Source organism: Rhinolophus hipposideros, assembly GCF_964194185.1.
Source record: "Rhinolophus hipposideros genome assembly, chromosome: 16".
NCBI lineage: Eukaryota > Metazoa > Chordata > Mammalia > Chiroptera > Rhinolophidae > Rhinolophus > Rhinolophus hipposideros.
The window spans coordinates 28,611,615-28,639,072 of NC_138062.1; the positions used below are offsets into that span (position 1 = coordinate 28,611,615).

Here is a 27,458-nt window from a genome sequence, read left to right on the forward strand (position 1 = left end):
GGTAAGGGGTTGATTGCCGAGAAGGCCAGGGGCCTGACTCAGAGTGCGTGGGGCAGCAGGGCATGCTCCACTTCCACGTAGGCACTCCCTAGGAGCTCCCTGCAGCCCACCAGGAGCTAGGCAGGGCCCGACAGCGGTGCCTGAGGCTGTGGGAACTGCCTGGCCTCTGTGGCACCGAGGCTCTGCCTGTTGTTCATTAACAGAAAAATAAAAGCACTCTTCTGCCTTCTCCGTCTGCCCTCCCTCTTGGGTACCCGCATTAATTTCTGAAAGGATTTGGTATGGTTTTATTTTTCCCCAAGAAGATTCACTTTGGATTATGTCCAGGAATTTTTTTTCTCCGTATGGAAAGATTTTATTTATTTTAATTTTTTCACTGTGAACATTTTCAAACACAATATTGGAGAGAACAGTATAATTAACCCCATACACCTATCATTCAGCTTACATCAGTTGTCAACTTTACTTTTTGTTTCACCTCCCCTCCACATGATGTGTGTGGGGGGTCATGGAGTATTTTAAAACAGTGATTATTTTTATTTTTAAGAACAAATTTTTTAAAAAAATTATAACAGGATATAATACCTCCCATTTACCATCAGCTGTGAGCCATAGCACTAGCACGGAAATTTACAAGTATCATTTCTAGTCCTACCAACAACACTGTAAAAGTAAATTATTCCCATTTTATAGATGAGGATATTGAGGTTCTGCCTATATATAAAAGAAAATAGGCTAAATGGTGATATATTAGTTAGGATGTCGTCTGAACTATGGTAACAGAAAAGCCCCAAAGGCAATAATCTGAACAATTTGTTTCTTTCTCTCCCATGTAAAAATTCAACTAGATCCAGACCATCCATAGGGTTAGCACGGTGGATTGACGGCAGTAGAGACCCAGGCTTCGTCTTTCATGTTGTTCAGCTATTCTCAACCCCACAGAGCAAGATGGCTGCTCAGGTTTCCATCATCAGGTGGAAAGGAAAAGGGAATAGTGGAGGACAGGCCCATTCCCTGGAAGGGCAAGATCCTGCAGCTGCACACGTAACTTCCACTAATCAACCACTTAAGAACTTAACCACATGGTCACACCTGCAAAGAAGACTCGGAAATATAGTCTTATTTTGGGCAGGTTATGACCAACTGAAAATCAGGGATTCTATCATAAGGGAAGAAAAGGGGACAACCAGGAGTGCTTTCATGGATGGAAGAAAGGGTTCTTGTGAAGTCAAGGGCGTAGTTTTAAGTTCTTTATTTTGGCTTCAATGGTGATCCATTTAGGAAACCTAATGGTACCTGGTTAAACTGGAGATAGAAGTCTTCTGGTGATGAAGGACTTCAGTGATTTAGTCCTTGTGCCCATGCGTTTTTCTTTGTTCATTTTGTTGTTGTTTGGAACACATAACCATACTAGGCTTTCGAAATGAAATTTATTGTAACAGTAAATTTACATTATGTGATTTAATTCCATTATTCATAATGGAGAGACCCCAATTATATACTATCATAGCCCTGCCAATGATGGATTTGGATTCAACTCTACTCTTTACCTGGGCAGCTATGGACAAATTATTTACTTTCTCCAAGTCCCCTTCTTCCTTTCTACAAAATAAGAAAACTACTATCGACCTCAATTGTTGGGAAGGTTAATTAGATGATGGTTGAAAGTTCTTGGCACACAGTGAACATTTGACAAATTGTATCTATGTAACGTGTATGTGTGTGTGTGTGTGTGTGTGTGTGTGTGTGTATGCAATATCTCCTCACTAATCCTACCCTATTTAATTCCTATCACTTCTAAAAATAATAATTATAGCATTTTCAAAGCTGTCATTTAATGTGGGCACCACAATCCCCTGTGAAATAGGTGCAGCAGCTAGTACGTATTCTTCTACTCTCCTGGATTGGGAAGTACAGGCTCCGGGACGTGGCTTCTCCTGCCCAAGGGCATGTCTTCCCTCTTGACTAACTTTTTTTCCATGTGCATTAAACCTGCTCCACAGACTCCCATCTTAAATGACAAAACAGCTCTCTTTTAACCCACAACCCTTCTACCTCCCCCATCTCTTGATTCCTCTTTCAGCGAAGCTTTTCAGACACTGTCTGCTCCTGCTGCCTCCATGTCTTCACTTCCAGTTTACTCATCAGCCCACCCCCTTTGACATTTGCCTCTTCACTACATTTGCTTTTGGCAAGAGCTTGACCTTAAAGTCTCCGCTCCCTCTTCCTCCCACCCCAGACAATCTCATCCATTTTTGTGGTTGCAGATGCCAGCCCAGAAGCTCATCACCAGCTCAGACCACCTTGCTGAGCTCCAGTCACAGCTACTGTTGGGGTGAGAGTGGGGACAGATTAGGAGAACCCTTTCCACAAGACTCTACTGTAAGAAAAGAGACCATGAACCACAGTGACACTAGGATTAGAAAGGGAATCATGAGTAGGAAAGATGCTGGGGAGGATTCCCAGGACTTGGAGACTGAATGGAGAGGGGGTAATGAAGGAGAAGGGAGAGTCCAAGGTAACGCCAAGATTTTAACATTTGCTGCCTGGAATAATGTTATTGACGCTCCCGGGGAAGACTGGAAGGAGATCTGTTTGGGGAGCAATATCATGCACAGCAGAAGGCCTGAATCTGGATTAAGGGGGGGCACATCTACATGGAAAAGTGAGGCTTTTTCCTTACAGTTGTCTGCTCCTGCTGAACCAGGCGCACAGCCCTTCCCCACCTTCCACGAGGGTCTCCCACCCACAGTATCACTGTCTCTGCTTGAGACATAGACAGAAGGAAATGATTTTTGCATTTTTGCTTCTCTGCTGGGGTAAGTCACTCTCACACTCTACAAGGAGCCAAGGGTAGAAACTTTTCAGACCATTTGTATAGAATTCCAGGCTCCTGGAGGCGTTTCTAATAGGTTTTCTAAAAGGCAGGCAACAGGCAGACACGTGTGTGATGCTGTCACTTTAGCTCCTACACCAGACAAAACATAAGGTGGCCTGCAGGCGGAGTCGGCTGCACCAGGCACTTTCTCAAGGTTTCTTTCATAAATAAAACCTATGATTCTACAATTCTAGGAGCTAGGTTTTGGAGCTTCAAAAAAAAACAAAAACAAAAGAATTAAACAAAAAAAAAACGCTGAAGAATTCAACGACCTCTGAAAAATTTGAGTATCTGAAAACTTGCTCGAATCGGGGACCAATGAAGTTGTAGTTAATGGATTTGGCCACACGGGGGCAGAATACACAAACTCACCTTTTCTTACACCAGTCTGGATTCGCTTCGCGATTTTCATTCCACTGCCACGACCCTAGCACAGACCCTGAATAATTCATGCTGATGTCTAACCTCCACACCACTCATCTTCATCACCTCATTTTGCGCACAAGAATATAAATGGCCACACACTGTCTGAAGCCCTCTGATAATTTCCTTGCAATGTGGTCAGTTAACACACAGAAAGGGTCTCTCTCACATTTTTCCCTGCTCACTCCAGTTTACCCTGTCTAACTTGCCTTGTCTCCCCAAGCACAAGCCAGGGTCTCCCTGGACACTTTCCTGGTTGCCTTCTGACTTCTATGCAGCCACCAGCAGTACCTTCAAGATTCTAAGTGAGTGACGGGGACACAAGGGATTGGCCAACAAGGGGGACGTCCAGCAGTGGTGGCTTATGAGCTCTGGTCAGATGGCTTATAAACTGCTGGGGCAGAATTCTGATTTTAGTAGACCTGGAGTGGCATTCACATATCTGCATTTTAAAAGTTGCAGGTCGTCCACTGATCATACTTTGAGAAATATTTATTTATTTGTTTGTTTATTTATTTATTGGCTTTGTGGCCATGGATGTGTCACCGTGTTTCCCCGAAAATAAGACCGGGTCTTAAATTAATTTTTGCTCCAAAAGATGCCTTAGGGCTTATGTTCAGGGGATGTCCTCCTGAAAAATCATGTCAGGGCTTATTTTCCTGTTAGGTCTTATTGTCGGGGAAACACGGTAATTCATCTCAGTCTCCATTTTCTTTGCAGAAAATGGGGAGAATTAAATAAAATCGTGTAGACCGAGTTCTTCCTTAGCACAGTGGTTGGCATTTGGACATGCGCACCAAATGTGGGCATTTCCTGCTATTTTCTTGGGGTGGCTGATCCACTGAGTTTGGAGGTTGGGGTCAGGAAATGTCACGGGGCAGCTGGGTATGCCAGGCTGCACGTGGCTGCACAGGCGTGAGGGGCGCCCACCTCTGAGCCGACCTCATGAAGAGCATCCTCCAAAACTGTGAGACCCCAATCCTTCATAGGACACAGTGAAGAAGTTTGGGGCTGGGGCTCTGGAGAGAGCTCTGAGGATGTGTGTGTTGGTGTGTGTGTGTGTGTGTGTGTGTGTGTGTGTGGTGGGGGGGTGGGGGGTTGCCGAATACACACTAGGTTTTGACCTTATGCTAAGTCCAGTTCACCTCCTCCTAGTCAGGAGAAAGTCTGGAATCTTTCTAGTGATGGGGGAAATGGTTGCTAAGTACCCTGAAGTCACTGCCTCGAATCTTACCACCCAATGCCATCTTTGTTTGGGGAGCAAAGTGGGACGATGTGAAGCAGCTCAGAAAAGGCTGCCCAGCTCCTATGACTGTTCTTGTGCCACCCTCTGGTCCTGCCCTATCACAGCACAGGGCTCTGGTCTGTGGTGTTTAGTTCTGCCAAAGCCCCTGGTGATACTCCCCTGATCTCTGGTGCCCTAAAAGAGGCTGGACACTTTAGGACATTGAGAAATGGGGAAGGACCCAGGTGCTGATAGACTAGGAGGCAGGTCCAGTCTCCTGCTCTGAAACATACCTGGAGGCTCGAGAGGAAACAGCAACCTGGCCATGTGACCTCCAAAAGTCTGCAGCTAGAGTGGCAGGAGGAGGGAAAAGGGGTAGGAATTGGGGGTCAACTACTCACAGGGGGCAGGTAACAGCAGGAGACCCCTTCTGGGATCAGGGGCTGACAGAGATGGCCCCCAGGTGTGCAGGAGCAGCTCAGGGAATCGGAGGCTGCGTCTATTTCAGAGTTTATGGTAAGAGACTGGGGCAGGCACACACTCAGCACCACAGCGAACGCACCCCACCCTTTAAGGAAGTGGGGAGGAGAGCAGCAGGGGTGTGGTTAACTCGGAGGAGGAAAGGGGAAAACACAAACCTGTCAGCCCTCTTACTCAGCGGAGGCTTTCGGAGCTGCCACAAGCCCCTCACCTGCCTAGCGCCCACTCACCTGTACCTGCGCAGCCCCCCGCCTCACCTGGCCCAGCCGAGAGCCGCCGGAATCGGCGCTTCCTTCCGTGAGTCCCCTCGGGTGATCGCGTCTGAGCACCTGCCAGAAGTTGGCGGCTGGACGACGTGGAAAGGGTGGAGGGGGGTGCTGCGGAGACTGTGGGTGCCTGGACGGGACCGAGTTCCTGCGAAAGCAGCCTCGGACCCAGCAGGCGGAGCTGCGGGTGCGGTGACCGCCGGGGCTTCCTAGCCTCCCGGAGGGGGACAGGGAGTCTATTTTTGGAGTTAATTTGAGACTAAAGGGTGTTTCTCCCTCTTTGTCCTCTTAACATACTCAGCCTGGGGAGGCTGGGGGCGATGAGGAGAAAGCAGAGAGGCAGCCTGCCTCTAAAGGTCAGATGGGAGAGCAACAAGCAGGGCTTTTCAGAGCCCACTTCAGCTCCTGCCTTGGAGCAGCTCTCTGCGCCCTGCTGTCTCTCCGCTCCCCATGCCCTCACACCCCCACCCTGGCCACACGCCCAGGTGCAGCCCACTCTGCCTGCGTCCACTTCTTGCCCCGAGAAAGGGCATCTTTTGAATCAAGTCCTGACTCCAAGCTAGCAGGGGTCTGCAAAGGAGATAGAGGCAGAGCTGCTGCTGCTGCTGTGTGTGTGTGTGTGTGTGTGTGTGTGTGTGTGTGTGTGTGTGTGTGTGTGTGTGTTGTGGACACTAAAGTTAATGCTCGCCGCTGCCACGCTGGTCCTTTGTGAAACTACTTTCTGAATGCTGTTAAAGGGTTAAGTTCTGTGCTGCCTTCTCCTGCTGTCAGGCTGTGCGTGGGCAAAGCCTTGGTGGGTGAACAGGGAACATATGGGTGATGTGCTGAGCCCACCGAATCCCACCACCTGCCCTAACCCTCAGCCATCTGATACCAGCATCTCCCCACACCCCAAAGTTGGAGCTCAGTCCAATTAGGCTCCTTTCAGGGGGACAAGGGGAGAAGGAGAGCGGAAGTTTGGACACAGGGGTCTTTTGCAGGAGGATTTGTCATCCAGGGGAGGAAGAGCTTTTCGTGACCTGTAATGGACTTGAGGTGACAGTGGCAGTTAGTATGGCATGGCCAGGTAAGGGGCCTGAGGAGGCCCCTCCTTGTGTGGCTGCTCTCCCCTCGCCTGAGTCCAGGCCAAGACACGCTGTTGTGGACCTAATTCCAGCCTTTCACAACTCCTCTGGGGGGAGAGAGATGAGGCAGATGAGAAAATGAGTCAAGTGGAAGGGAGGAAGGAAGTAGTCACATTCAAGAGGCCTAGCTCTGGCAGGACATTCTGAATTCATTCACTCATTCATTCATTCATTCATTCATTCGATAAGCATTTAATGACTTCCTACCTGAGGCCAGGTGCTGATGCTGGTGCTGGGTGTAGGGAGACAACAGTGTATGTGACCCAGCCCCTGCTCCCCAGAGCAGTGCAGAGAGTGGTGGGTGCCTCAGTGGGAATGAGCAGGGTGCTAACTAACCCAGTGCTGGAGGGTTGTGGGAGGAGATGGTCAGGGGTGCACCCAGGAAGGCTGCCTGACAGAAGTGACTCGAAGTGGAGACCTGAAGGATCAATAGGAATTAGCCAGTGCGGGGAATAAGGGGGAAGAATGGCACAGAGCACAGCAAGTGCCAAGACCCGAGGCCAGAAGCAGCGTGAGGCATCCGGGAAATTGAAAGTACCTCAGAGTGTTCAGAGCATGGAGAATGCAGAGGTGAGGTGAAGCAGGAGAGGTAAGTGGAGACAGCTCCAGAAGGGCCTGCTGAGGCTGCCATGGCAACTCCTGTTGAAGCAACACTTGGGACCTGGAGCCAGGCGTGAGACTTCCCAGCATGCTCCCCACTCTAGGATAGGGTTGCCAGATTTAACAAATAAAAAATACAGGTCACTCAGAGTTGAATTTCAGATAAGCAATGAATATTTTTCAAGTATAAATATGCCCTGTGCAATATTTGGGATGTACTTATACTTAGACATTATTCATTGTTTATCTGAAACTCCAGTTGACCTGGTGACTGATATTTTATTTGGCATATTTTATTTCTCCTCTAGGAGAAAGCTGAGGGTGCTACTATGCTGGGAAGTGAAGGTGGGTAGTGCCCAAGGGCCACGAGAACAGTCTCAGGACAGATTTTACTTGTAACCAATCCTTCTGGATTCCAGTTTGGGGCTCCTCCACTGATCGACAATGCCATTTCTTTAAAAAAACAAACAACCCAAAACAAAACAAAAACAAACCCAGTATCAATTCCTTGGTCAGCTTGTTCATCTACTGAAGGACCTCAGAAAGAAATCAGGCTTGTGTTGGACCTGGGTTCCAATCTCAACCCGGCCACTTCTCCACGGTGAGGCCTCACATAAACCACTTAGCTTCTCTGAGCCCCAGAATCTCTTTTCTGAAACGAGGACTAGGGTGGTTGGGAGGGTCCATGATAATGTATGTCAATCACCTAATTAGTGCCAAACTGGTAGATACTAACTTCTGTAACACCTTCTCAGGGTCACCCAAGTAACATCCACAAAGTGCTTGGGGCTCATTTATTTCCATTTATATTTATTGAGCACTCAGAGGTCCCAGGGGAAATAACGTGGTGGGGGTTCTGCTTCTAGTGAGAGTGTAAGCTTAGGTCCTGAGCAGAGAGGGAGAGCCTGAATCACATGTTCAGCTTTGCTATTCCCTTCCCATATGACCTGCTGCACGGGGAGGAGGTGCCCACCCCTCCAGGGCGATGACAGTGGGTGGGGGAGAGGGAGTGGCTCAAAGGAGAATTAACTGAAGGGAAATGTGAATGAGTGGAAAGAGAATCCATATAAAATACCTAGCACAGTGCCTGACCGTCATTATTCCTGTTTTTTTATAATGAGTATCTTATTAGAAAATTAGAGCTCAGGGCTAAATGAAGTAAGGATGCCTTGTGAACCATGTTTCGACTTTAATGGGAGCATTTGTAAGAGGAAATTAGGGGCCCCTAAAGGGAACCTGAAGGAGTTAAGAATTTGTTAAGAGAAAGAGGAAATGGAAAGTGTGTTTCCCTTGTGGTAACCACTGGGTTAAAAATGGTCTCTCTTTCCAGAGGCTAAATCTCCCCACACCCCTGCCCATTGATAACCAGTTTGTTCCCAGCTCTAAAGAGCAGCACTTGCCAATCAGTGTTTAGAGAACAGTATTCTATGCCATGAGATAGTTATAGGTGTTCCATTGATGAAACATTCAAATGAGCCTGCTTGGAGAGTTGTCATGCATATTTGCACAGTGAAGGTTATGATAAGTCCTGCAGAAAAGACATCTGTATCACTGGGCTTACTAGCATTCCCTAAATTGACTATACAACACTTTCAGAGGCATGGTGGACGGGAGGGGGGGCACCTATTACCACATCAAGGACAGTAACATCCCATATCTAGCAACAGTTAATGTGGGTGCAGTTCTAGGACCAGGCAGGTCGTTCAGGGGACATTGTTCATCTCATACCTCTAGCCAGGATAGACCAAGATTCAGCAATGTCCAACTTACAAAGATCCTCAGGGACTGAACGCTTGAGTGCCACTGTCTGAGCCCCACACATTGCTCATGGACACAAACCCCTACTTCCGTCAGCCTAAATCTTCCTACCGCAGCATATACCCATTTCCCATCGTTCAGAAGACTCTGGGAAAAGTATGTCTCTGAGGACATAGCCCTCCATGCTGATGGCAGCAGCTTCGCCTGTCCTGCATACTGCTAAGACAAGTACAATTGATGGAGAGGTAGGAGAGGAGCAGGGACATACCTGGGGTGGACCCCGAGGGGTGATCTCCTGGCCTCTAGTGTCGCCTCTGCCCAGGAGCCATGGGCACTAGATGAATGGGGCTCCGAGGTTGGTTGGAGCCCACATGCACAACTGCTGGTGTGCTTGGGGCTGACAGTGTGGTAAATAAGCAACGTTCTTGCTGGCTTCCCGATTGAGACTTTCTCTTAGACTCTGCATCCATTCTGAGGTAAAGGGCAAGGAGCAGCTAGAGTGGTGACAGTCTCTGCCACAGGAACGTGATTGATGGTCTGGTGGTCAAGTGCCCAGGCTTCGTCAGTCATCTGGGTTCCATTTCCAGCCCTGGGACTCATTGTGTGACCTTAGGCAAGTCACGGAGCCCTCATCTGTAAGCCAGAGGAGACAAGAGGGCTTTGCCTGAAGATGGAGTAGGGTTGTATACCAGGAGTCATATTCAAAACACAGACAGCAGCTAAAGCCTGGGCAGCAATCTAACAGAACAGACACTAGCCATTACCCTGAGCAGAATCAATGAGAGCCCCTTGGGTCCCAGGCATCTGGAAGAGGAGAAGGCAGGCAGTCAGGGGGCTGAGGTGTCAGACATGCACCAAAGCCTATGGACTATTTCAATATTTTAACATACCAGATGGCCATATGCACCAGCTTAATAATAGCCTTGACTGTGCATAAAACACTCCGTCCTTTAACAGGCAACACACAGTAGGCATTCAATAAGTGTTAGCTCTCCTTTTCATTATATCTTTATACTTATGGTTAATCTGAGCTGATGAGGAAGCACCTTTTTTTTTTTTTCCTGAGGGAAAAGACCATCTTCTGAAGGGCAGGCTTCTCATGGGTGCTGTCTCATGGACATGCGTCAGGTAGACAACAATATTTGCTTCTTACCCCCCTCCCCCATCCCCAATTCACTGTGTGTGATGAACAGCCAGGCCTAATTAGCTCTTTAGCCAGAAAAGAGACTTTCTCCCACTTCCCATCAGACAGGAGAGTCCGAATGGTCATTTAAAATGTTGAGAGGGCTGATGAGCAGGAAAATATGGTGGCTTCACTTTCTGGGGTTTTTAGCACCGTGTGCAAACCTCTGAGCTGTGTGAGGGGGTGGCAGTGGGGGAGGGGGTAGATTTTTGAGTCACTGCTGTTTCCCAAGGTATAATTATTACTCACGATGACAGTTTGATTAAGAGCAAACTGGAGACTGCATGTTCCCATACACTTTTTACCTAGACGCACAAGTAGAGAGATAGGACTACAAGATTTTGTCTCCAGGGACCCTTCAGGCAGGCTGTGGGTGGGCTGCAGAAACGGACACGCCTCTGGTTTCTGGATATCCCCCAGCTTTTGCCTTTGCCCAACACGAAGGCACCTGCTGCTCATAAGAAGCCAGACAATGTGATTAGAACTACGACCCACCATTACCCGCAGAAGCGTGAGCCTTCCCCTTTTCTGCCTTGGCTACAGTTCACTAACATTTTCTTCCTCTCCAGTCCCCTTCCTCCCTTTTATGTTCTGAAATCCACCTACACAGAATCTGGCATCACTCACTAGAGAAGGGGGGCTCAGAGGAATGCACCTTGCCCAGGGTTTCGAACTTAGACTGGCTGTAATTCTTGTCTCATGGACTAGTCTCCCTTTCAACCAGGCCAATTCTCCCAACCACCGAGTGTAGCAGGAACACAGAAGCCCTTTTTCATGCCCCTTAGAGATGCCCCTGGTATCTCTAAGGCTCTTCCTCCCGACTTTCTCAGACATCCCGGACCCCAGCTATTGCAATCCCACTGGACACATGCACGGGGCCCAGGGAGCTCCTGGCCCATCTGCTGGGAATTCTGCCCTGAGTTTGGGCTTTGCTCTTATCCGGGTTCCTTTTCCCACCTGGTCCCTTCTCCTGTCCTGGCGCTTGGAGCATCACATCTTTTCCTGGTTTTTAAATGAATGCACTTTGTCTCACCCCCCTGCTTCCTCCCTAACCTCAAGCATGTCTCTGTTCTCTGGAGCACTTGCAGTGAGAGGCCAGCTCGTCTCTGTTCAGCTCAGGCTAACACTCTCCCCACCCCCAGTTCCTGCTCCAGTCTGGTTATAAGAGATCAAGGTGCTGTCACCAGCATCCTGTTACAGTTGGTTAGGTTGGTTACGTTCCTCAGTCCCCAGCTCAAGGCGAGCAGCCGTTCCTCGCTCAGGCAGTTTGTCAGCCTGGGGAGGTGGAAAGGCTGTCTGGGGGTCAGGAGACATGGCTCTAGCTGTGTGCCTTTGGGTAAGTCTCTTTACTCTTCCCAGCCTCACTTTCTCATTTGAAATAGAAGAAATGGAACTGCATCCCTCATAGGGACACGGAGACAAATAGTTGACTTGTGTGAAAAATGCCCCGTAAAACACCACCCGGCAGGCACTCTCCCTGGAAAAATGAAGAGTTTCATGTCAGGAAGATGTGAGTTTTCACCTGTGGGACGTTGCCAAGTTATGTAACCCCTCTGAGCTTTGGGTTTCTCATTCGTAACTTGTTCTAGGCATTGGTATCCCATTTCTCCTCTTCTTTACCCCTGTCCCTCTCAGGGTCCAGTCTTCTCTCCCCACATTCGAGGGACTGTGTCACTTCAATGAGTTTACAGTCTGGTAGAGGAGGTAACACATAAAGATAAATTACTGTTAAAAAAGACAGGGAATTATGGTGCCATAAAAGAGGCACCGATGAAGTGCTATCAGGTCAAAGGATGGAGAGATTACCTCTGTCTGGGGAGCCTGGGAATCCTTCCTGGAGGAAGAGGAATTTGGAAAAGCTCTGAAAGGATGAGTAGGGTATCGCCAAAGAAACTTAGGATGGTAGTTGTGGTCAAAGGATAGTGTAAATAAAGGCAGGGGGTAGTGCGAAGGCATGGTTCCAATGACTCATTTTGGGCGAAGCCAAGGGTATCTAAGGGCACTAAAGATAAGGTAATTGCAGAAAGTAAGATAAAGCTTAAGCATGGCGGCTACAGTGTTTGGACATTATTCTGAAGGCTGTAGGGAGCTGTTGGACTTTACTCCGAAGACTTCAGGGTGCTGTTGAGATATCAACTTGGCTGAAGGGGCCATGATCAGATTTGGACAGCAGCATGTAAAGTGGATTGGAGAGAACAGAGCCTGCAGGAGGAGCAGATAGGAACTTATTATAACAGTTCAAGTCTTAAGAGTCTGAATACATTGTGTAATCAGGATGATTTGGGGGTCCTGGAGAGGATCTGCTGGTCACTTAGAGCTTCTACATTCTCTGGGTTGAAATTGGTCCTTAGATGAAGGTAAAAGATGTAGAGTTTATGGGAGTATCACATTGTTTAGGTTATATATGTGATTTTTCCATTCTCCATTATCCTCTCCTTCTTCCGTGTTCTTGATTCACAGATAAGTCCTTTCCCATGAATTTGGCTAGAGATGCACTAAATGTCAGCCTGTCTAGAGGTCTAATGGCAACCTTTGTATGGCAGCTCCTCCAGAATCAAGGAAAAACATGCACTTAGGTCTGCCCCCATCCACCCTCATCAGTTCAGAGGACGCCGGGGCTCCATCTTCAGCCTGACTCTCCTCCCTTGCTTTAGCCCTCCACTTCCAAGAATCTCTAAGACATTTCCACTAGAGTAACTCATCTAAAATGCTACATGTCGGAAACTAAACTTGCCATTCTCTCACACCAAACCATCTGTTCCTCCTGCCATCCTTCCTTCTGCTCGTGCAATCGTCATTCTCCTAGGTACTTGGGTCAAAAACCTTGGAGTTATTGTCTCTTTCCCCACTTCTCTGCTTTTCTCCATTCATATCTTCCCCCTCACTAATCAGTCCTACAGATTCTTTCTACATGCCTCTCGTTCCTTCCTCCCCTTCATCCTGGCCGGCCCTGCTCTAACTGAGCCTAGGATAGAGCCATAGAAATACCTAATATCACCTACCACGTACTTAAGAGCCTCTCCCTTCCCTAGCTCTAATTTCCAAAGAGCCTCTAGGCAAATCTAGACCCTTTAAATGTACTACTCCGTGCCCGCTATAATCTGACTTTTTGTCTAGTCTTCTAATCTAATTCCCCTATCCTTCCCTCATCTGCTCGCTGGTTCCCATCAAATCTTTGCTCAAATACTGTGTCCTGCCTGGAACACCAGCTCCTTCCAGCTTCCACAGTCTGACTTCCTGATGGCTCAGCTCCGCACCTGGGAAGACTGTGCTCTCCCCTGCAGCCTCCAGGCTTGGGCTTCGGATGTGAAACTCCTCCCAGGCAGAGGGGTGCCTTTCCCTTGATTCTTTTTCCTAACTCCCTCTGAGTCCAGGACTAGGGTTCCTATGTCCCTCCTTCTGTACGCATTTACTGGCTCACCGGGGCCTGATGTGATCGTTCCTCATTCCCTGTGCTGGGTGACACAGCAGCCAGTTGCAACAGAGCAGGATCACATTCTCCCCAGAGGTCAGGATGTGCTTGTTGCCTCTCTGGAATGTGGAGGTTTCTAGAACCCAGATAGTGGGAGTCAGCATTTAGAGCAGGAGCTCCATAATCTCCCTACTAAGCTCCTTCTGTGTCTCTCTAATCCATGAGATCCTTGCCTTTCCCTTTTCCCTCATCCTGCAGCTTATTGAGACTGACGAGGCCAGGATGAATGACAGGAGAAAGACAAGGGGTAGGAAAACAAGGCAAGGAGCCTTGGAACAGGGTGAAATTGCTTTTGGGGACGCAGGAGAGAGATTTGCAAGGCAGAGTTTGGCAGGTTTTAGTAGCCTGGACTTCGACCTAACTACGTAGGCACAGGGGCTTGCCATGGTAACTGCCCTGGAAGGCTCTGGCTCCTGCAATCCCAAGATCTGGAAACGCTTAGTCCATATCGGCTCCTTTATCTCCAGAGGGTGGCCTCCATTGTCCCCAGCGTGCTTCGGAGTCCTCTCCCTCCTTCTTTACCTGACTCTGCGTAGGAAAGCCGTTCCTGCACCTGTTTGATAAAACCCTTAGCTGCCCACCTGTGTTCACTCCCAGCGAGAGGTGTGAGGGACAGAGCCCTGCCGTGGGACTGGAAGCCCCTAGTCTGGTCACTGGCGGCTCTGTCACGGTCCCACCACATGACCTTGGGTGAGTCATCTGGGTTTTCGTTTGTACATGCAATAAAGGGGGGTTTGGATTGTTCTCAAGTCGGAGCTTTCTTTAAAATGGATCTTAGGTGAAGGCGCAGTATGGAAACCAGTTAAACGGAGACCCTCCCAGGACTGAGACAGGGAGGACGGGTGCCTGCCGGGCCATCGACCCCCTTCTACAGAGAGCCCTGGGCCTTCCCTGCGTCTCCTGGGCCTAGGTCATCTTTTCCAGGTCTCCAGATTCACGTGGGTTCAGTAAAGAATGATCTCAGAGGAAGGAATCCAACCTGGGCCATGTGGAGTGTGTTTGTTGGGGGCAGGGGTTGTTGTATACGTGCACGCCCTGAGAGCAGACGCACAGGTTTGTGGGAGGAGAGTCCAGAACTTTCATCTGGACTCCAGGCAACTTAGGCACCTCCCCGCCCCCTTGATTAAGAACGACTCGCCACGTTTTGTCATCAGATTTACAAACTTTTCATAGAAATCCCCTCAAACTTGAGTTCCATTTTAATTCAGACGAACTTGACGATAAACTCGGTAGAGGTCAGAACCTTCTCTGTAAGGTGTTACAACTGGACACGGCTGGTGCTTTACACACAGTCAGTCACCGTTTGATGAGTACAATGTGTGCCTGAACATGTGTGTGCCTCCCAATAAGGGGGGTTGTTAAAAAAAAAAAAGCTGATGTGAATATGTAAATGTTTTAGGGTAATACTTAATATATTATTTGGCTGACACATGTTCTGCACATCACATACTACATAAAATAATACATTAAGTTAAAACGATGGCTCTTTCCCCACTCTCCCTATTTAAAATTCAACACTTCACTCACATCTTTAACATCAGTATCCTTCTCATGACTAGAACCACATTTTGTGAATCAGCTCTCTGTGTGCTGGCTTATATCATCCTCCCTATAATCTAAGGAGAGTTGGCTATTGCTTATTAATCCAGAAGGTGTTTATTTATTTTTTAATAACAGCTTTTTGGAGATACAATTCCCATGCCATACATTCATCTTTTAAAAATGTACGTTTGGTGAATTTAGTCGATTCACAGAGTTGTGCAACCATCACCACTAGGTACTTGCGGTATCATTTTTATCACCCTAAAAAGAAACTCATACCATCAGCAGTCCTTGTTCTCCTCTCCCCTCAGCCCCTGACACTAATCTACTTCCTGCTTTCCTGGATTGGCCTATTCTGGACATTTCCTATAAATGGAATCATACAATAGCTTGACTTTTTTTGTGACTAGCTTCTTTGACTTATCATAACGTTTCAAGGTTCATTCAAGTTGTAGCATGTGTCACTCTTTCATTCCCTTTTTTATTGCCAAATAGTATTCCATTGTATGGATACACCACATTTTCCTTATCCATTTATTAGTTGATGAAGATTTGAGTTGTTTCCACTCTTTGACCATTATGAATAATGCTGTCATGAAAATTCGTGTACAAGTTTTTGTGTGGGCATATGTTTTCATTTCTCTTAGTTATACGCACCTAGGAGTGGAATTGCTGGTTCGTGTGATAGCTCTGTGTTTAACATTTTGAGTAACTGCCAAACTGCTTTCCGTAACAGCTACACCTTTTTACATTATCATCAGCAATGCGTGATGGTTCCCATTTCTCTCCATTCTCACCACTTGTTATTGTCTCTAATTTTGATTTTAATCATCCTAGTGGGTATGAAGTGGTATCTTGCTGTGGTTTTGATTTGTATTTCCCTAATGACTAATGATGTTGAGCATCTTTTCATGTATTTATTGGTCATTTGTGTGTCTTTTTTGGAGAAATGTCTAATCAAATCCTTTAGAAGGTATTTCTTTTTGGTATCCACCATATAACCACTTAGTGTGCTGCTTTTTAAAAAAACGATATTTGAATGTTTGTTTACAACAAAATTCAGCACTTGTAATTGTGAGACTATACCCCCAAGAAGAGTTACTAAATCTACATTATATTACCATGCTTAAAAAAAAAAATTCTATCCAGTGACCTTTGTAAGCATCTAAAACTTGCATTGACCAAAGTGGTGTCAGGCTAATATTTTTTCCCCAAACAGTGTATTTTTGTTGAAAATAGGCTAAATGAGAAAGAAGTGCATACTATGAAGGATTCTATAAGGGCTAGAATGTAAACTTCTTTTTCCTGACAGATAATTGGGGGTGGGGAGAGCTTTACCTTATGTTTAAGGATGTTTAATATTAAAAAAAATGGATGGATGGCTACATAGATGGATGAATGACTCTAGAAATGAATGAACAAAAGAAGGAATACAGGCTAGGCCAGTTAACCAAGCAACCACACCAATCTGACCCTCTTTATTCCCTCTGAATTCCCACCCAGAAAACCAGCATTGGTCTTATTTTAAAATATATAGAATCATATATAAAATTGTTTAAAAAACAGGTTTGCAGTGACACATTGAAAACAAGACACTGTGTTTTCTGTTGTCTGGTGTATCTTTATCGTTTTCCTTTAAAATGAGAGAACCGGAATCTACCTGAGTTTTCTGGAGGTAGCTCAGGAGCCCAAAGATCAGCTAACGTGACTGCAGCATTTGATAACGTGACTTTGATTCCGGGTAATAGTTGCTGGAGTAGGACCTACTGTCAGGGATATGCTATGATGCCAGGATTCCCTTAGGGTTTGCCTGGTTCAGGCCCCGAGTCCACTGCAGCTCTTCCCACCCCCGTGAGGGCTTTGGGGTTGCTGAGGCCTCCTGCGTGGTCTGGTGCTAGTGGCCTTTCCTTCTCCCTTCTCTGGGGTGGGACAGTCGCATCCATCTCACAAACCACACTCACTGGTGATTCACCAGCAAATTCCACAGAGAGAGACTGCCGCTGCTGTTCTTCCCCTCCGCTCTTCAGAAGCCCCATACGAGCTAGACAATAAGACTCTGGAGTTTGGGTCAGAGTGAGAAAAGGAAAGAGAAAGAATAGTGGGCAAAGGGACAAGAATGGAAGTTGTGGCCGGACATATGAAGACGTGGCAGAGACATGAGCTGTGGAGGTGGCTTGTAAAGGCACAGATCCTGGAGGAGGAGTGACAGACAATATTGCTCTTACAAAGACCTTCATAGCAGCTACAGAAGGACAGGCTCCTGCGACCTTTACTCTGGAATGTGTATGGTTGGAGTTGGGGTCAGGGAGCAGGGGACGGGGAAGGGACTTGTGGACACAGCCTGGTCTCCTTCCTTTACCCACAGTGGTCTGTAAAGAAAGTGAGATGTTCAGGTCTGTGGCTATCAGGCAAGCATTCGGGTCCGTAGCACTTTAGTCCATTCCTAGACAGGATCCCAGTGACATTGACAGCTAGTCCTTCCTTCTGGGTCATGACAGGACGGAGTGTAAGCTGTCCCCCCAGGGGGGTGTTTCCCTTGGTTTTCAATCCTCTGCAAGGAAGGAGAGTCTATAGTCTTCCTCCTCGAAGTCCCATTTCCTTTCCTGAGGCTGTGGGATCAGTGGCTCTGACATGGTGAATCTGAGGCCCAGCTCCACGTTACGTAGCACCTAGTTTACTAGGGGCCAGGCACGGTGCTAGGCGCTGGGATACAAACGGGAACAAGAAACCACCCTCAAGGGGACAGAGCAGGGCAAGCAAGCAGTCACGGTAAAACCAGATGTGCTGCTAAAGGATAGTCAAATGCCAGAGGCACTAAGGCCAGAGCTACCCACTTTACCAAGGTGAGGCGTGTGGCTAAAAGGCTTTACAAGTGAGGTGGTGCTGGGAAGGGATTTGAAGAATGGATAGGAGAACACCAGGCAGAGAAAGGGTAGTGAGTTGCTCTTCCAGGTAGAGGACACAGCATAATTAAAGGTAAGAAGGCACCAAAGAGTGTGGACAGCTCAGGGAGGCTGAATCCAGCAGGATGGAGGTGGGAATAAAGCTGGACAAATGCAAAGAAGCCCTTTATTATGGTCGCCTGGCACTGGAGGTTATTCTGTTAACAATAGGAAGCTGCAGGATATGTAAGATAACATATATAGAGGATATAGAGCCAATAGGACTTTTAAAGCAGGGCAGAGAGTCAGGTTTTTGTTTTGGAAAAGAGGACTCTGACCCCAGGTCAGAGTGGCTCTTGTGCCAAGCACAGAGAAGGCTTGGCTCAGAAACCTAGTCAGTCATTTCTGGGGTGTGGCCAAGGGCTGCCGGAGGGCTGTGCCAATAGTCAGGAGTTCCTGCTGTCGCCTTGGGTGTCACAGTTCTCCACACTGCTGACTGGCCAGAGAGGGTGGTGGTGAGGGCTGGCCCACAGGCCTGGCCCTGAGGAAGAGTCCACTTCCTGCTTTCTTTCCCCTGTGCATGTGTGTGCGGTGGCTAGTGGAGCAGAAAGAACAGAGTGGAACTTAGCCCGATGAGCAAGAACCAACTTGCCTCCCGTGGGCAAATGCACAGGGTGAGATGGTACCCTGTCTGCAGGAATGGGGAAGCTGTGAAGAGGACACCTACCTGGAAAGCAAGGGGCCAGACAGGCCCCTATATTTGCCCCAACTGTAGGAACAGGGTATTCGCCAGGAATTATGGAGCATACAGGCTATTCAGGCTTGGAAGGCGCTGGTGGAGGGAAGGAGACTGGAAATGGGACAGAAGCTCACTGTACACCTTCCCAGCACCCCTCCTCCCAGAACTCTTGGCTATACCAGCCATTGATGCCAGGCACATGTTGTCTTGAGATAAAATTGTTTTTCACAAGTACATGTCTTGCTAAATGGAATGGTGGAAGGCAAGGATCTTGTTCTATGCCCTTTTGTCTCCCAGTTATATTCCTGCAAATATCAGGATGTGAAATTTATGCTCAATAAACATTTGTTCAGATTTGAGGAGGTTTTAGGGAAAAGATCTGAGGGGGAAAGTTCTAATTTAGAAATGGTCTCCGACACCTGTGGAAATCAGGGGCATCACAGGGATTCAAATGAACACAAGACACACAAAATGTCATTTGTGCAAAAGACACACAGGGAGAGGACTTCCTGATCCCTGGATGAATATACTTTGGAGAACATTCTGAGGGAAAGCAACCAAGACCCTCCAGTGTAGTGCAAGGTAGAGCTTCTCAAAGGTCAGTGCCATCAGAGTCACTGAGAGGACTTTTGAAAACACAGATTACCCACTCCCACTCCAAGGTTTCTGCTGCATCCCATCTTGGCTGGGTCCCAAGAATCTGCATTTCTGACGGCTTTGCAGATGATGTGAATGCTGCTGGCCCAGGAACCGCTGGTGTAGAGACAGTTCTGTTCTTTAGGGGTGTGTGTTAGAATCCTCCGTCTACAATTAGACCCAGGCAGCCATTTCTTCCCTTTTTGGTTTTGCTTTGTTTTCTTCTTAACAATCCAAACATGGTTTTGATGCCCACCCTGGTCGAAAGACCTACCACGTCTCCATGGGCTCTGCCATCAAGCCCCACCTTTCATCTGCTCGAGGCTCCCTGAGGGCTTGTGGACTTTCCCCAGCTTCTGGCCTTTGTCCAGGGTCCTTTCTCAGTCAGGACTGCCTCTCCCGTGCGTCCTACATTCCCACGTTGCAGACCCCATTAGGCCCTAACCCTAATGCCACCTCTGCATGCCCCTTCCAACAGTACCCTCCGTCTGGCTTCATCTCACCATCCCCTCTGTTCCCTCAGCCTTCTTCCTGACTCCAATAAGACTTTCCTTCTGCCTTATTTCATCTTTGATCATATGCATGCCCTCTGTCTCAGTCAGCACGGGCTGCCATACCAAAATCCCATAGACTGTGTGGCTTACACAACATACTTTGACTTTCTCACAGTTCTGGAGGCTGGAAATCTGAGATGAGGGTGCCAACATGGTCAGTGTCTGGTGAAGGCCCTCTTCCTGGCATGTAGATGTCGTCCTTCTTGCCGTGTCTTCTCATGGCCTTTCCTTGGTGTGTGTATTGAGAGAGAGAGAGAGAGAGAAAAAGAGAGAGAGAGAGACCTCTGGTTGCTCTTCCTGTTCTCATATGGGCACTAAATCTATCAGAGCAGGGCCCACCCTTAGGACCTCATAAAGGCCTCGTCTCCAGACACAGTCACAGTGGGGGTTAGGGCTTCAACATATGGATTTGGGGACATGCAAACATTCAGTCCAGAGCATCGTTTCTCCCCGTTAGACTACACATCTGGGAGGTCACAGCCATGGTGCTTGTGTCAGCCCTCAGTGGACATTGTAGGAGATTGTTCTCTACTCCTTCATCGTGAAGGTCTGTAAAACAAAGCAAAACAAATCAAGACCTGTTTACCTTGGCCCTTCCTGGCCCCCAGTTCTTGAAGTGTATTCACAAAGGCGGAAGAGGTGGAGAAGAGAAGGCTTCTGCTGCACACGGGCCATGAGCTGACATGGCTGGGTGCCACACTTGTCAATGAGTGCATCAGCCTTGAACATCATGTGGTTACTAATCTGTATCACTTAGGGAACTACCACCCCCACAGCCGTATTAAGAATGTTTTCCTCGGGCAAAAATGTGCTGCCTTTGGCATCCAAGTCAGCCTCAGGAATCTCATTTCGTGATGGACCCTTCTCTTTTTCTGCTTCTTCCTGTATTTCTTCCCGGTCCGCGTCTTCCAGTTCTTGGTCAACAGATAACCAAGCCCCCACCTACTCTGCCCGCTTCAACACTTGAAGAACTTCCAGACGTGGTTCCTATCCCCCAAAGCTGTCTTTTAGTTCTTGCTGTTTTACCTGATTCCTCTCAAATGAAGCCACTGAGGTTCCCCGGGCGGATGGTGGCCCCTGACCTGAGGATCCACACAAATCACAGAAACCTGAGTGACCCAGTTACATCCCTCGGAACTACTGCCTTTTGCTATCTCCTTACAACTGTTTAATGACAAGGTCTCCCTGGGAAGACCCAGAGAACGTGCCTTGAACAGGTCATAACTTATCTTCACCAACCTCTACCTTATTCATGAACCTTGTCCCCTGTCTTCTGGCCTTTCTTTTTTTTTTTTTTTTTTCCTGGTCCACTGAGTCTCCCGGCTAAAGGAAGGAAAATAGTGCCCTAAGGTTGGAGAAAGGATTCCTCGACTCAGTTCGTGACCCCGTCTTTCACTTTTCAGGAAAATGGCAAGCTCGTTGGCTGACTTCTTTGTGTGCCATCTCCCCACTCCAAATCCTCCCCTCACCCAATTCCTCCCCTCCCAGCACAAGCTTGGGCCTGATATTACTGCTCCTTTAAGTATGGAGCAATCCAGCCTCCCTCTGGAGGCAGAGGAACATCCGCCTTCACACAAACAACTTCCAATCCATCAGCAGGCAGTGTTCATAATGGTTAGGAGCAAGCCCTCAAACTCAAGGTGTGGCTCCCTACTTCCCGGAGATGTGGCCTCAAACACATTCTTAACCCCTCTAATCCTCAGCTTTCCCACCAGCCAAACGGAGTGGTAACGTTGGTAACCATAGCACTTTCCTTAAAGAAATAGTGCACAGATTCAAGAGAGAAAACATATTGATGTGTATAAAGCATTTAGCATGAGTGCCTTGCACGTAAGTACTCAGCACACTTAGCAATTGTTTCTATCAAAAGCATACGCTATCAGAAGACAGAAGTATGTAATGAAATGTCACCTGGGACCCCTGCCCCTTGTCTGTTACATTTGGCAGCCACCCCAGCGCCACAGCCTATGGCAGCCCAAGGTCCTGCGCCAGGATCTCTGCCAATTCTGGACTCGTTTCCTGGTGCTCTGGCCACCTCTGTGCTGTCAGGTCTTGTTCAGTCACATCACTCCCAGGCACAGACCCCTCAGCCCGTTCACCAGTTACCCCAAGAAGTCCAACCACACCAAACATTTGATTTTGTGGGTCTTACTGAAGAATTGGAGGTAGGAGGAAGAGTGTTAGGAGAGGATTGGATCCTGCAGCATTTGGCACTTTCTCTGCTCTCCTCCCCCTCCTGCTTCCTTTCCTTTTCCAAAGCAATGAACAAATTATACCTGCCCAGGCTCCCTGGGCTTTGTGTAATGACAGTGATTTGGTGATTATCTTAGTCCGTTTGGGGCTGCTATAACAAAGTACCATGGGCTGGGTAGCTGACAAACAACAGACATTTATTTCTCACGGTTCTGGAGGCTGGGAAATCCAAGAGGAAGGCTTTAGCAAATTCTGTGTCTCGTAGGAACCTGCTTCCTGGTTCACAGACAGTCTTCTTTTTGCTGTGTCTTCACAGGGTAGAAGGGGCAAGGGAGGTCTCTAGGTCTCTATTATAAAGTCACTGATCCTATTCATGAGTGCTTTACTCTCAGGATCTCATCACCTCCCAAACACCCCACCTCTTAATACCCTCACCTTAGGTATGAATTTGGGGAGGATACAACCAACCATTCAGTCCACAATAGGCATATTTCTAAGCAAGTACAGTTTTCTTCCTGGAGAAATTCTGCTGACCCTCTCCTAAGGGAATAGAAACCTCATCATCTTTTACATGTGTTTAAACAAAGATGCTACGTCCTTGGGAGAGGGCTGCCCATGTTGACATCTGAGTGAGCCTGCGTAGTAAGCCACAAGATAAAGGTGCGGAGCTGTGACCAATGAGGGAAGGAGCAGTGCTCTGCCTGTGGCTTTTAGTGGTTTGGAGAGCAAGGTCTGTGGGAACACGCACCCATTCCCCAGCAAAGGCAAACTGAGCCAGGGCTGGAGTTTTCACTGCTCGTAACAGGAAGCAGTTGCTTTCCCCAGACTTCAGATCTGATGTTCTGGCAAGGCTACTTTTTAACTGATCAAAACAGTTGAGGAGAAGTAGACAGGTTCTATTACATATGGTTGATTCAGGCATAAAAAACAAATAAAACCTATGAGAGCGTTGACACATACAGGAAGGTGAGTCAGGATAAAAGACATACACAGCTGCCGTGGACGAGACCAGGGGATCATGACCTTGGAGGTCACAGTGAGGGCTCTGGGCTGTGAGGGGGAACTTTGAGAAGCAGGAGAGGCTCCTACCACTGGGTACAAAGCGACTGGCCTGTCTGGCACACGGTCCCAAAGGTGTCCACACTCCTCATTCCCAAAGTCGTACTCACATCTCCCACCTTTGCCAAAAGGGCTGCTGCTTCTACCCAAATGATCCTCATTGCTTCTTATTCTTCATTCTTCTCTTCACCCTTTGAAATCCTCCTCAGCTTTCAACTGCACCACCTCTGTGGGGCTTTCATGATCTCCTCTTGCCTGTAGTCAGGATAAGTGGTCCTGCTCTTCCTGCTGCCTTCCCAGTACATGGCCATGGGTGACAACAGGCACCTCCTCCCTCAGACTCTCAGTGAGCCCTGTGAGACCATCTTACCTGTTCTGAAATCCACACTTAGCCCTATCTATTAGCTTAGGCAGGGTCTGGCATGCGATAAATTCTCCACGTATCTTTTAAAAATCCGTTCACTGTGATTCTGAAGTTATGGAGAACCTGATTCAGCTATAAGTCTGGTCACTCAAGACCAGGGTATGCATTATAGATAATTTGCCCTCTTGGAATTTCCATTTCCCGTTTGTGGATGAGAAAAAAAGAGCTCACAAAAGGGGTTCTATGGATCCTTCTTTTTACTCTCTTCTCATAGAACTATTTGGTTTCTGCTCACCATGTTGCTGTGAGTAATGGATAAAATGATGGAGAGTTTCCTTTGATTACAGAAAAGTGGAGCATCCAGAGGACAAGAAATGCCTCCATTGAACAAGAATTATTTAGGGAAGAAGTGGGTAGACTGCAAAGTCATCTAGTTTAAACCCTATCTCATGGAGAAAGGTCTTCTTTCCCTTGAAAACCTGGGGAAAATGTCTCTCCAGAAAACTAATTATTGTTGGGAAACTCTTATTGCTAGCAGGTTCTTTTTTCATGGAGCTGAACTCTCTAGAAGGCACCTGTTGGTGCTAGAATTGCCCTCTGAAACAGCCCAGAATAATGACTGTTTCTCAATATTGCAGGCCTCAAAGATAGGGACCACCCACCCCATTATTCTCTGATCAAGGCTTACCATAAAAAGTGGACCCTCACCCTTTCCATTCATGACAAGGTTTTCAGATGCCCTGCCTTTCTGGCTCTCCAATTCTGTCTAAGTAATTTTGTCACCATCTTAAAATGTCATGGTCAGCAGTAGATAAACAGTCCATAAAAACAAGACCTCTCAGCTAGTGATTTCTAGCCTCTTTGTCTCTGTGGGCTCTTGTCTTTCCCCTCTCCAAACAGCCCTTTTATTTAAAAATATTCTGCTAATTAAACTTACTCAGTAAAACTCATCTACAAATCCCTTTAAATTCGAGTTCCTCGGCCTGGCTTTCATGATCCCAGGACTGCTCTGAAGTTTGTCTCTGGTCCAGTCCCCTAGCCTCGCTTCTCATCATTCTTGCGTGTGAGTCAGCTTGAGCTGCCATAACAAATACCACTAGCAGGGTGGCTTAAACAACAGACATCTATTTCCTCACAGTTCTAGAGGCTGGAAGTCCACGGTTAAGGTGTCTTCAAGGTTGGTTTCTTCTGTGGCCTCTCTCCTTGGCTTGTACATGTCCATCTTCACCCTGTGTCCTCACCTGGTCTTCCCTCCGTTCATGTCTTTTTCCTAATTTCCTCTTTGTATAGAGACATCAGTCATATTGGATTAGAGCCCACCCTAGTAACCTTATTGTACCTTCATTACCTCATTAAAGTCCCTTTCACCAAATACAGTCACTTTCTGTGATGCTGGGAGGTAGGACTTCAACATAGGAATTTTGGAGGGGACACAATTCCGCCCATAATGTTCTACCTCACCTTCATCTAGTTAAGCTGGTTTTGCCTTGTCTTCTCAGAGCATCCTCTCTATTTTCATCTCTCCTGCCTTTGTTCCTGCTGCCTCTTGCCCTACTTCCCCTACTTCTCTTTCAAGGCCACTCTTCCAAGAAGCTCTATGGCAAGTGGTTGTCCAGTCGGTTTAGATACCCACAGACATGGAGCGTTCCCTTCCTCTTGAACCAGCCCATTCTGCTGGATTCAACAGCATTCCACCCTAGCAACATGGCCTCCAGTTTCACAAACCAAAGGTGCTTTTCCTTCCAATTCAGATAACATGATCTCTACATGAAATGAGAGCTGAATAACATATGGAGGAAATAAATTTGAAATACCCCAGAACTTGAAAACTAGTGAAACCAGATGCCTGAAACCTGTCTACTCTGACATACTGTTCTTGGGGAGCAGTTTTAAACAGAATTTGGTCCTCTTCCTATGGCGTGAACACTCACATTTCTCAGTTTGTTCCCCACAATTCAGCGGCATTGCAATCCATGTTTCCTAAGCAAGACAGGGCTTTCCTAAACTTCACCTGCCAACATCCCTCAATCAAAGCAAAATCAACAGAGTCCACTTTTCTTTCCACTCCACTCTGCAGTTCCTCCCCAGCATGCACACACACACACACACACACACACACACACACACACACACACACACACACCCCTCCTAGAGTTTCAGCCTTGCAAATCGTCTTAATGCTGTTGCTTAGCAACCAGTAAGGGAAGTGTGATCACACCTCCCAGCACTGTCCATGGAACACAGCAGACAATACAAACAGTTCCCTGGCTTCTCTCTGAAGCTAGAGGAAGGTAAACAGTCAGAGGTGGCCAGCATTATGCTCCAGAGATACTGGCTCATCATCCGGGGGCCCACATTGGTTGCCGCTTTGCTTTTACTTGGCATGGGTAATATCTTTGTGGGGGCGGCTGGGTAGGTGGTTCTTGAAGGGCCGAATCTCTCTGCTTGCACTTGTTCTCAGGATGCCTGTCATTGCAGAAGGACACCTTGCAGCATCCTCTCTGCTCCCACGCAGCCTTGCCCTGCACCAAGCCCACATCCCCCCAAAGCCACTGCATTCCTTGCAGTCTCTTCCATTTGGAGGTGGTTCTCCAATGCTCTGGCACTGCCTTGCCCCATCCGCACCCCTGCTCCACCTTCACTCCCTGCAGCCCTCTGTTCTTCCAGTCTCCGGTTCCTCTGACATTTAAGCTGCTCCTCCCTGCTGCTGGACAGCCCCCAGCTTCTCAGGTCATCCCTGTCCCAACCCCATGTCTGATCCTGACTATCCTGACATCCCAGCCTCAGACCGTGGGACCAGATGCCACACAGTGGGCTGGGGCTCACATCCTGCTCTCTGTTGGATCACTGTGACTTGGAATTCTTAGGTGTTGGGTAGCATGAAACAGTAGAGAAGGCTCGAGAGTCGGGAGTCTGAAGATGTAACTATATCTCTGTCTGTCTGTCTATCTATCTATCTATCTATCTATCTATCTATCTATCTATCTATCTATGTATATATCCAATTCCAGACCCTTTTTATTTTTTGTCTTGACTACGTGATTTAGGTCAAGTTTCTGTAACTTCTCTAAGCCTTTGTTTTCCAAGGGGATTGGAATGTTTGCCTCACTGAACTATTCTGACAATTATATGAACTAACAAATAGAAAGAAGAATACAGTAGAATACATAGCACACAGTTGGAGAATTCTTAACTATTCCTTTCCTATCCTTCCATCTCTACCTCTTTATTCTTTCTTTGGAACTTGCTCTTCCTCAAGCAAACACCCGCCTTCTGATTAGCTTCTCCAGAGGCAGTGCCATGTATGGTAAGGATGCTGGACTGGGAGCCAGAGGATTAGCTTGAGGTCTACCACTCAGTACTCAGACTTCTCTACAGTCCCTTTTGTTCACCTGTAAAATGGAGCTAAGAACACCCAACTTGTTTAATGCACAGAGCTGCTGTAAAGCTCAAAGGAGATAATATTTGTCAATATTCTTGACGCAGGTCAAGGTGTTTTACAAGTTTAGAGATAAGAGTACTCTTGGCCCTTTGCCGCATCTACTGTAAGGATGAAGACCATACTTGACAATCAGACTGTGAACATTCCAGAAAATGTGGATGTCTCTCTGAAGGGACCACACTTATTGGGAAGAGCCCCAGAGGCACCCTGTGGGGGGACTTCAATCACAAAAACGTACAACTCAGTCTCCTTGGAAAGAAAAAGAAGAGGCTGCGGGTTGACAAATGGTGGGGAAATAGACAGGAACTGGCTATTGTTCACACTCTCTGTAGTCACGCACAGAACATGATAAGTGTGTTACCTGGACTTCCATTAGAAGATGAGGTCTGTGTGTGCTCACTTCCCCATCAGTGTCGTTCTTCAGGAGAACAGTTCTCTTGTTGAAATCCAAAATTTCTTGGGTGAACAATATATCCACAGGGTTTGGATGAGGTCAGATGTTGCTTGTTCAGTGTTATTTCAAGCCCCCCAAAAAGAGTTAATTCTTGAAGGAAACAATATTGAACTTGTATCAAATTCAGTTGCTTTAATTCACCAAGCCACAACAGTTAAAAATAAGGGTATCAGAAAATTTCTGG

The 27,458-nt window shown here is 47.4% G+C and overlaps 1 protein-coding gene across 1 annotated transcript in view; it reads left to right on the forward strand.

Annotated features, from left to right (window-relative positions):
- The first annotated feature begins 5,127 nt into the window (after window positions 1-5,127).
- PTK2B (protein tyrosine kinase 2 beta) overlaps window positions 5,128-27,458 on the forward strand; it is a 108,323-nt gene continuing 85,992 nt past the window's right edge. The window contains exon 1 of the mRNA XM_081075640.1: window positions 5,128-5,303. The gene's annotated coding sequence lies outside the window, so the exon portion shown is untranslated. The remainder of the gene's footprint in view (window positions 5,304-27,458) is intronic.